At 31.3% G+C, this 11,723-nt stretch overlaps 1 long non-coding RNA gene across 1 annotated transcript; it reads left to right on the top strand.

The window, feature by feature from the left end:
* The first annotated feature begins 9,511 nt into the window (after window positions 1–9,511).
* LOC126744129 (uncharacterized) lies at window positions 9,512–11,358 on the top strand. The gene is made up of 3 exons (XR_007663073.1): window positions 9,512–9,724; window positions 9,822–10,918; window positions 11,054–11,358. It is a non-coding gene; the product is annotated as an uncharacterized LOC126744129 (long non-coding RNA).
* Window positions 11,359–11,723: the final 365 nt, after the last annotated feature.

Genomic DNA, 11,723 nt, shown 5'->3' with positions numbered 1-11,723 from the left:
CGGAAACATTAGTGCCAAGATGATGAAATCATATTTTAACCGTTAGTAGTCACTGCTACGCTGTAGTGTAATCACAATATTATTATCCCAATATTTAAAAAATGGAGGTATTCAGTCCAACGAAAAGATGTACTAAAAATTCTCCACTATCGCTGAGTGAAAAAGTTATTATTTTAAATGTACATGATTGCATAAAACACGATTACCCTAGTTTTACTGTGCAAGAAATTGTTGAAAAATGTTCTCGAATGAGTGGAATTGGAAAGTCCACCATTTTCAAATTGTTGCGGGAAAGAAAAGTAGCAGGTCAAGTGGAATCTCCCAAGCAAAAGCCAGGACGACCTACAAAAGTCCTTGATGAAAATGCTAAATGTATAATTCGAAGAAAAGTTCACTCTTTTTATTTTAAAAAGGAAATACCCACCCTAGACAAAATTTTAATGGAGCTTGGCCGAGATGACAGTATTCCGTTGATAAGTAGAAAACTTTTATGGAAAACTTTAAAAAATATGGATTTTGCCTGGGAAAAGCATAACCGCAAAGCATTTTTACTGGAGAGCGACGAAATTGTTTGTTGGAGACGACAATACTTGAGAAGTATCAAGCAGTACCGCAGGGAGCAAAAGAAAGTTTTTTATCTTGATGAGACGTGGATTAACGAAGGTTATATAGTCCAAAAAATGTGGCAAGACAAAAATATAACCAGTGCTCGCCAAGCTTTCATAGAAGGCCTGTCTACGGGTATTAAAGTACCTTCGGGAAAAGGAAAAAGACTTATAATCACACATATTGGAAGCGAAGAGGGATTTTTAAAAGAAGGTCTGCTAACCTTTGAGTCGACTCGCACAGGAGATTACCATAAAGACATGAACTCAGACGTTTTCGAGGACTATTTTGATAAAATGATTAATGATAAAATTTTGATAAATGATAAAATTTCTTCCGGCTAATTCGGTGGTGGTTATGGATAACGCAAGCTATCATTCACGGCGAATAGAGAAGACGCCAACTTCAAGTTGGAGAAAGCAAGAAATTATCGATTGGCTGACTGCAAACTTCTCTTGATCTTGACAACCTCATCGATCAGACAGTCGATCCTTTAATTATAATGTCAAGAGGTGATGACAGTTCGTCAGATGACGAAGAAGACTACAATCTATTATAATTTAAAATTGTTATACACTGTTCAAAAAGTGCCAGATCCAAAAGTGACATTTTCAACTGTTTTACTCTACATATCATGTTCAATAAATTTGTGAAAAAAATATTTATTCCATTTAAACAAAAGTAACTTTCTAAAATAAAATAGCATTTAAGTACATTAATTATAAGGTAAAAAACAAGTCCCAGTTGCACGCCTTTGGCGAACCGTTTTTAATGTTTATCAGTGGGTAACAATGGGCAAAACTCATAAATTGACCCAAAACCGGGTGGCACTACCTGCAATCAACGAAAAGAAAGAATTTTACATTGAAACTAATACCCAACTAAGGTAGTGGCATAAAATATTGGTGGATCACCAGGTACCACTTTTGCATACCTAATGAGGTTTTATTGCTGTACACGCTTCTGAAATAGAGTATAGACAAGTTATTAATGCAAAAGGGAAAACTCCTAGTCAACTGATGTTTGGATATACACCTCGAAAAAGTACCGATGCTTTATTGATAGATGAAATTAAGCAAATACCAATTATAATAGATAATTTACTGGCAATACGAGAAGAAGCAAGTAAAAAAATAGAAATGGCTCAGATAAAACAAAAACATTACTTTGATAAGAAAAGAAAAATGCCGAAAACCTATAAAGAAGGAGACTTGGTAGTCATAATCAAACAGATTGGACCTACAGGTACTAGTAGAAAGCTAGCACCATTGTATAGTGGGCCAATGGTAGTTAAAACCGTTCTACCAAATGATCGATATGTGGTTAAAGATATGGCTGGTTCACATCGTACTTTAAGGTCCTCCAACTATGAAAAGACTATTGCAGTCGATAGAATGCGTCCTTGGAGAATACCTGGTGGAGTTTCTGATGATTCTGATGATGATAGCGGTGAAGATGGAGTGCCTATGTCTTCAGACGAGGATGAAGGCAACCACTAAGCTGAGTATCTCGGGACGAGATATTCGCAGGATGGCCGACTGTAAGATGTAAGTTTTTTTTCCTTTGAAAAAATATTAAACTAAACTAATCACTTCGTCAATTTCTTTTAACGTCGCAATAACTATTAAGATTAAGAAAGAATTTATGGACAAGCCATACAAGAGTAATTCGATACTTGAGGTTCGATCTCATAAACATTCAGTCTAAGAGCCCTGAGATCCAAACTTTGCTTAAAAGATCTTTTTAAAACGTATTCGACTTTTGAAGTAAAAGTAGCGTGCGTGAATATTATTTGTTTTAAGTGCATGTGCCTTATTTTGGATTATTTTTATACTGGTGAGTTTTCTCACGGAGCATATCCAATTTCCATTATTTTTTATTTCCTATTTTTATTGTTGTTGCTATTTACATTTCAACATTTTATTTTAAATATATGTGTTTTACAAGATAATAATAATATTTTACATAAAATATTTACAGATAATTCATTTAATAAAAGCAGAGTGCTAGAGCTGCATATCATCTTTTTCCTTTTACCTAAAATGGCCATATAACGTAGGTTTATTTACCAACAAGTTGCTTATTGTAGAGTGATTGAGCCACAGAGCAATCTTTCTGTATTGTGGAGTGTTTGAGCCACTTACAGATTGCAGTGCCTATGATTACAGAAGCCACTTGAATGTTGCAAATTACGTTTTCCTGTACTATTTATAGTATGAAACTATACCTTTCCAAATATCCTATTTTACTATCTGTTTAAGCAGTTAATAGCACATTTATATTGCGCTAGTGGGTGACAGACACAATGCGTAATAATATTTCAAATATAATAAATATTAAATAATAATTTAACTAGTTATAAATGTTTAAATCTTTTAATAATCAAAATATCTAAATACTAAATAAAATAACATAATTAGGAAATTGGTTGCTCAACACATTTATTTTTTCCAGGTACGTACGTTATGTCATCTTACACTTGACTACATGTATCAACATATTTATCAACATAATCAACAAGTAATTTAAGTATCGTGGTTTTTAACTATATAATGTAAGTAATTATCACTAAGACTAGTATTTGATTTATTTGATTAATATTGTTTTTAATAATAAAAATTGGTAAACGTCCCATATATTAAAATTAAAATATTTATTTACCGCCACCGGATTTGAATTTAACATTTTTGGCCTGACAGTAGTGATAAAATAATGGCACTTGTGAAGGCACAATCTAAACCAATACATCGGTTATCTATGTGTAATAAAGAAAATGTTGTTCCAAATAATTTTTTATCTACATTGGTTTCTTGTGATAATAAATATGGGGACGAGATATTAGGACCACAGGAACAAGATATTTTGCAGGACTTTCAGGAGACAGGAGAAAATCCACGATGTGGTAAGTTTTTAGTTTTAAGACTTATTTTAAGATCTGCATTTTACATAATATTTGTAAATAATACAAAAACTGTTTTTGCGAAGTTATTTGCTAGGTAATTTAAATTTCTACAACATTTAAAAGTTATTGTGTTTGTTTGCAAATCATGCCAAACTTTTCAGAAAATGTTATTTTTAGATCAGATTATTATTAGTGATGGAAATGAGGTTCCTGTTCGTCTGTTTGCAATTCCAGAGAAACAAGCTGTTCTTCAAGAACTAGCAGAAATCCCACTAGATGGTAAGTTAATTTTATAATTTTAATGTCTTGTGCAAAATGCGCGCTTTGAGGCATGTTTCTTTGCCTTTGCTAGATAATTTCAACTTCTTTAAATTTCTAGCAATTTTGTTTTTCAGATGATGTTATGCAGTGCATTGTAAACACACATTCAAATATAACTGTACTGGCTACGGGAAGTGATTTTCCTGATACCATCATAATAGAACAACAGATAGATGCTGAAAATATTACCACTGAACAAATACACCATTTTAACCAAAATACAGATGCAGGTCCATTGAAAAAACCTACAGATATCAATCTACATAACTATGAACAAAAAAATAATGCAATGCAGGTAAAGAATGTTTTAACAGAGAGAACGTAGAAGTAAGAACTGAACATGATATCGAAAATGTCAAAGAAGAAATACCAGTAATTGCCTATTTCGGAGGGTATTGTTGCTACATTCTTTTAAAAAAACTAAATGTGACATATGTAAAGAAAATTTAGCTTTTAAAGATGACCTTCAAATTGATGATAATCATACACATTATTAAAAATTTGACAAGAGGGTGTCTTAAATTTCCTAAAGATTATATAAGTAACATCGTTTTATATGAATATATTATTTTTAATCAAGTTTTACAAAACTCTGAAGATGACTTCCTATAGCGATTCATAATAAAAAAAGTTTTTAGCAATGACCACATTGGAATATATTAAGAAAAATAATTTTCTAGACAGCTTTCCTAAATGTCATATTCATAGTAGTTAAACTAATGTAAAAATTATTATTAATTCTGTTAGCAATACTCTTTTAAAAAATTACTGTGGCAAAAAAAATGATCGACTTGGGAAAGGCAGTAAAAGAAAATTAGATACACTAACTCACATGAATTTTTGAAGTTAAAGTTCTTCTTCAAATCTGTTAAAAAAAAAATAAAAATACAAAAAAAACAAAAAATAAAAAAAAACAAAAAAAAAGATGAAATATGAACAATGAACATACTAGTTAAGATAGGTAATACCAAGGGAATACCTACAATTATTAATTAATAAAACTAAGTATTAGCCCCAAATACTATATACAACCCGCGATACAAATTACAAAGAAATTAATGAAATATCAATTTTTTTTTTATTCAATTATTATTATATATATTATAATTATTCAAATTATTTCAATAATTACATTAATAATTTCAGTCAACTTCCTTTATTCATATTTCATTAAATTCACACTGTCAATGACATATTACTACTGTAACGCATCACTCTCCTGGTTTAATCATTCATGCTTTCTGTTGACGGTCCGTCACTTCTCTGATTGGTCATAATTAACATTTTCTCTGATTGGCTGATATTGACAGCTCAGGCGAGAGGTGGGTCGTTAGTGAACATAAGGAGTAGAAAAATATAACGCTACAATATTCCTGAGAACTTTTGTTTGAAACAAAAAGTTAGCAGACTTACAGTTAATTTAGGAAAAAATAAAAATCATTTTTTCGAAATTTTTCGTGGGTATACTTTCGATTTTCGACCAAAAAAAAAAATATTTTTTTATTGGTTTTTTTACTGGAAATAGCTAGATTAGGGCTTACTTTAAAATTTGCCAATAATTATTTTAGGAAAAAAAATGGTATCATGGGAAAAAACGAGTTTTCTTTTGTTTTTTCCACTTTTTTTATTAATCTCTCGGTTTCTATAGCTTCGACTCAATTCATTGATGGTTTCTTTTACTTCTTTTTTTTCCTGTTAATTCCTTTTATATTTTATTACTATTGGCTTTTAAAAATAAAACTGAAAAATCAAAAAAATTCACGAAAAACATACATGAATTCTTATGGGACCTAATCTTTCCTTTATATTGTAGCACTCGGGTAGATCGTGAACAATTTTATCATGAAGCTTTTTTACTAGTTTTTGAATGGTCTTTGACCAGATTTTTTTTTTTTTTTTTGAATTTGGAGAATATTTTGAAAAAATGGTCATTTTGACCTCGGATTTTGTTCGTAAATCGAAAAATGCAAAGAAATAGCTTTTCTGTTCATTTTAGAGTCAAATCGGTAATAAACTTTTTTAAAGGTACTCTGAAGTAGTACAGGATTGAGAAATAAAAAATTGAAATTTTTCCATGGGACCTCTGATAAATCGATATTTATATTTAATGTTTTTTTTCCAATTTTTTCTGATTCTGCGATAGCTAGAATCAATTCGTTTTAGGGCTAACATTAAAATTTGACAATCATTATTTTAAGGAAAAAAAATGGTACCGTGGGAAAAAACCAGTTTTCTTTTGTTTTTCCCACATTTTTACTCGGTCATCTCGGCTTCTATAGCTTCGATTCATTTCGTCGATGGTTTCTTTTGTCACTAATTCTTTTCCTGTTAACTCTTTTCATATTTTATTACAATTGCTTTTTAAAATAAAAATGGAAAATAAAAAAAATCGACATCAAAACCTGGTTGTCTTATCCCAATACCTAGACTCTTATGGGACTCTATTTTCCCTTTATCTTGTGGCACGTATAAATCGTGGAATTTTACTTAATAGACTTTTTTACTAAGTTTTAAATGGCCTTTAAGGTAAAAAAAGAAATGTTGAATTTGGAGCATAATTTAAAAACTTAAGGGGGCCGTCTAATTTTAAAAGCAATGTTAATTTTCCATAAGAGATTTAAAAAGCACAAATCTTAAAAAGTTTTTATTATTTAAAAATTTAAACTACACCATTATAAAGGTATGAGCTATAGCTATTATATGAAGCAGTTTCAAATTTTTATAAAAATTCTATCTATTTTTTTTAATCGTTTATAAAATTCCGGTTTTAATTCAGAATTAAGATCTCTCATCTTAAACTCGCAATATTTTAGTTAATAATGGGCCAAAGTTAACCAAATTACTTTATACTAATCTGGGAACATTTCTAAATACGATAGTCAAAAAAAATGTTCAAAGAAATGAATATTTTTTGAGATTTGTGCTTTTTTAGCCAGCCGGTTACGATCCCAAAATTTGTTTTACGGCTCTTATGGACGTTTGTTAATGTATGAGAGAGAGGGGTCTGCTGGGGCCGTATTTTTGAAACCATTCGACTTTGATTCGCATACGAAATTAGAGGATTTCGCACGAAAAATCGATATTCGTATTTTCGACCGCTTCGTATGCGAACATTTTCGCATGAGGTGTCTCGAATGGGTATATACCATTCGAATTTCAAAGTTCGTGTGCGATTCTGCCGCTTGTCTTGTTTTGATTTTAAACTAGCTTTGTTTTTTTTCTTAATTTGTGAGTTGGTTAAGTTTTTTTGTAATGTTTTCTTGTTGTTTATTGAAAAAAAATAAGAATAATCAAATAGCAAGATTAAACAATATTGTGCAAAGAAAAGTCGTCGATGCACTGGAAGAGACTAAAACTCTGGCAGATAGAAGGAATAGGATGTACTCTTCATTTCTTGACCCATTTGAAATGTATTCAGATTCTCAATTTAATAATATAGATTAAACAAGCCTATAGAATGATTAAGATATAAGATAGAATGATTAAGCCTATTACGATGATGTGCTCTTTATGTGCTCCAGAGACTGTGTAAGTGTGTAATCTGTCCGCTAGTTTTATCCACAAGGCTTGTGCAGTTTTAGCCGAAAAATTTTGGGTGAATTTGCCCGACTTTAATTCCGGGTGCTCTTCCATAAATGAAATTAGTTCTTTCTTTCGCTCGCTCGACACAAAACCGCAATATTTTTTATTTTTTGAATTCATTTAAAAAAAAGTCAATTCGCAAAAACCCAAGAAACGAAAAAACCTCAAAATTCCCTGATGTTTTTAAACTTAAATTTTAGGTTACGTTAAATCTTTATCGTCTTCATCCCGGTTGACACGGCCTCCAATAGCACTCGACTTTGCTACGTTGCCACTACATTTCATGTTCGCATGCGAATGAAATTTCAAGTGCTGTTCAAAACTGCACTTTTTAATTCGTGTTCGAATTTTGCCGCTCGACTTTGTTCGCATTCGAAGATTCTCGCATGGTTTCGAAAATACGGCCTGATCTCTTTCAAGAATTTAGTTCAGCCGTTTTTTCCTTATCGCAAGAAGAAACATCAACACGACAACGATGACCGGCAAGGGGAAAGTTGTAAGAAATTTAAATGCCAATCCAATGCCGCTTTGAGAACGATTTTATCTTTTTTCGTTTTTGAAATATTTTGAAAAAATAAGAAAGTTGCATTTTTGAAAAAGTGCTGTTTTTTGTGAACTTTAGATTATATTGACAATTTTAATTTTTGTGTGTTTTATTGTGTTTGTGACAAAAAGTATTTCTTAGGTAAGTGTCTATGATCAGCTCTCTAGATATCTACAGGGGTGATTTACGAGAAAATGTTAATACTTCAGGTGAGTATTCCGGACCTAAAAGTAAACATAAAAGTTTTCACAAATACGGGTTCGCAATGCCTTCGTTTCCGAAATACAGGGTGTTAAACTTTTTATTAAATTTTTGTATTTTTTAAATAAAATCTTAGATATTGTAATAATATTGGAGCAAAAATTGGTGTCGGGGGATTTTTTGGTATGATAAATTCGAATATAATCTTAGTATGGCTCTTACTTGTTGGGGGCGCCACTCACATACATATATAAAAACACCCTGTATTTTGGAAACGAAGGCGTTGCGAATCCATCATATTTGTATAAACTTTTATGTTTATTTTTGGGCCCTGAATACGTATCTAAAGTATTGACATTTCTTCATGAATCACCCTGAATATGTATGTATTTACTGAAAATAGGTGTTAAAATGAAAGAGAAACAAAAAAAGCTAGAAGCTATTTTTTGTCAGTGGACGGTAGGTATATATTAATGTGGGATTCTAAATCTATTAAGTTTTGTGATTGTGGAATGTGGCAATTTTTTATTATAGGGAGGGTAGTTGTAACGAGAAATTGGTTCATAAAGCAGATATATTATGTATCACATATCAATTTATACCATTTTTTAACATATTTTTTAGTGAAACTACTGGTAAAAAATGTCTTTCAAAAAACGAAATTCAAAAGCAAAAGCTGCTCAAAATCGTGAGCGCCGACGAGAAGCTACACTTGCTGCAAATAGTATTTTAGCTACCATTCTTGAAGAATGCTGAGTATGGTTTTTTCAATGATTCGGAATATATCGAAGAATGTCAGAAGTAATAAAATTTTTGTTTTTTTTTTCATTTTACGAATAATTTAAGAAAGTATTCATTGTCTTTCCTACTTACCTAAGCTATATTGTTTTTCAGAGTTGATGAGCACATCTTGGAAGTTGAGCAAGTTCAAGATACTGAAAATATTTGTGGAAACAGGATTGTAGACATTAATTTTTTTTGGAGACCACTATTTCTGCACAATATGAACATACAAAGATTTGTCCATTTGGGAAATTGATTTATAAAAAGGAAATTTGCCTTGGCTTAAAGAGCACTTTTATTGTGCAATGCAATTATTGCAATAAATCTGTTTCTCTTTTTAATGAGCATCCTAAGAAGGAAAATTCAGTTTTTAATAAAGCATTGGTTTGTGCAACGATTGCAGCTGGTAGTACATATGCGCATACACAGGAATTTTTAAGTGTCTTGGACATTCCGGGACAAAGTCTATGTTTTATAACACTCAAAGGAAACTGAGTCAAGTAAGTTATTTTAAATAAACACTTGTGTTAAAAGCTACTACTTTAAATAAATACCCAAGAAAAACTATAATAATTTTTAACTTTTTTTAAGGTATGGAAAGATGAAATTATAAATTCCATGAATAATGCCGGAAAAGAAGAAAAGGAAATTGCCATTAAAAATGGAAATGTTGACAAACAAGGGATTCCTTGCATTTCCGTGCTTATGGATGGTGGGTGGTCAAAAAGGAGTTATGATCACACATACAATGCTTGTTCAGGAGTAGTAAGTTTGTTTTGAAGCAGGTAAATTCGATATAGGTTTACAAAGCACCAAATTTGAACAAAATACTAATAATAGAATATTAGTACTTAGTATACTAATTCTTACATTTACTTTTAGGCAGTTGTTATTGGAAAAGCTACTGGAAAAGTCCTTTTTCTGGGAGTGAGGAATAAATATTGTTCCATTTGTGCGACAAATGAAAATAAAGAAGTACCTGAGCACATATGCTTTAAAAACTGGAGCGGTTCTTCCAGCGCAATGGAGTCTGATATTATTGTGGAGGCTTTCAAATCAAGTATTGAAAGCCATGGTTTAAAGTACACCAAAATAATTGCCGATGGAGACTCAATCGTATTTTCAAAAATACGTAAATATGTCTCTTTTAGTTTAGAAGTAAGTATAGTATAAAATTAAGTGATATATCTAATATGATTTTACTATTTTATTATAACTATTTAAGGTACAAAAGGCTGAATGTACTAATCATGTGATGAAAAATTTTGGAAAAGCTCTTTATAAAATAAAACAGGACACAAAAGGGGTACCTCTTCAGGCCAGAAAACTTTTAAGTCGAGAAATTTTAGATGAATTATGTCACTCGGTTCAGCATGCTATTTACGCCAACATTAATGATGTTATTACCCTCAAATGCGATATCCAAAATTCCGTTTTTCATGTTTTTGGAAACCATGAAGCCTGCAAAGACTATCTTTGCACAAATGTAGGCAACAAATAACAAAACAACTGTGATAACTTAATGGCTTCTGGTTTACATCACCATCTACAAGCAGCTCTTAATAACCTTTCAAGCAAGGCGCATCTCCTTTTAGATAAGGAAACAAATAATAGAGCTGAGTTATTTATGAGCCTTTTAGCAAGGTTTAATATGGGAAAATGACTTAATTTAATTCAGAGGGACTCATTTGAAATTTGGTCTATTGTAACAGGGCTAAAATATAATTATAGTTATAAATGGCATGTCAGTCCCTGGAAAGAAACCTTTAAGCGGAGTCCAGGAAAATCGCTTCAAAAGTTTATATCCCTACAGGAAAAAAAAAGAAAAAGTGACCGAGATTCAAGAAGACCGAAAAAGCGGCGCCTAGCCTAATTTTAAAGAAGAAACGGTTCCTGATTACGGTCAAGACATTGCCGAAATCTTGCTTACTCCAGAGCAACTTCAAGTTGAGGTTCAACAAGTTGTTAAACAATTCAAGGTTCGAAAACTAATATTTCTTACAAATATTTAACGTGAAATTTGTCGTTTTTTATGCAACTTTTAAATCGGAATTATTTTTAGTTTTATATGATGGTGATTTATTGTTACAACCAAAAAAAAATATTGTTTTTAGGTTACTAAAGAGGAGATAATTCAAATATCCCAATCTACTGTCAAGCAGTTTGATAATCCTCTTTACCTAACTCACCGATTGAATAGGCTAACTGCTTCTAATTTTGGGGCAGTAGTTAAAAGAAGAATCGCTACACCTTGCGATGTTTTAGTGAAAAAAATATTATCGGGTTCGCAAGATTTTCAAACAGCAAGCACAAGATATGGAAAACAAAACGAATTAGTAGCAATAAGCGTCTTTTCAGAAAAAAACGGAAAAGTTGTGGTACCTGCAGGCTTATTTATTGATCTAAATTATGGTTTTTTGGCTGCGTCACCGGATGGTAAGAACTATTTAACCAAGTTACAAAATTTGTACCCATACACATTCTTGTAGGCATAATTAACGAAAACGAAATTGTAGAGGTTAAATGCAGTTTTAAAATTGCCCATTCTGAAAAGACCTTTGAAGCTGCAGTTAAGGACAATGAAATAACCTATTTAGTAGAAAATGATTCGCACATCATATTAAAAGAATCACATGATTACTATTTTCAGGTTTTCATTTAATAATAAAAGCTGTAATTTTTTTTTTTTCATATATTTTAATAGATTCAAGGGCAATTCGCCATAACGGGGGCAAGTTTATGTTATTTTGTTGTCTATTCCGGACCCAAAAATGAGCTTTTTGT

The sequence above is a fragment of the Anthonomus grandis genome, chromosome 13 (assembly GCF_022605725.1).
Source record: "Anthonomus grandis grandis chromosome 13, icAntGran1.3, whole genome shotgun sequence".
Taxonomy (NCBI): domain Eukaryota; kingdom Metazoa; phylum Arthropoda; class Insecta; order Coleoptera; family Curculionidae; genus Anthonomus; species Anthonomus grandis.
This window is presented reverse-complemented; position numbering and strand designations above follow the sequence as displayed.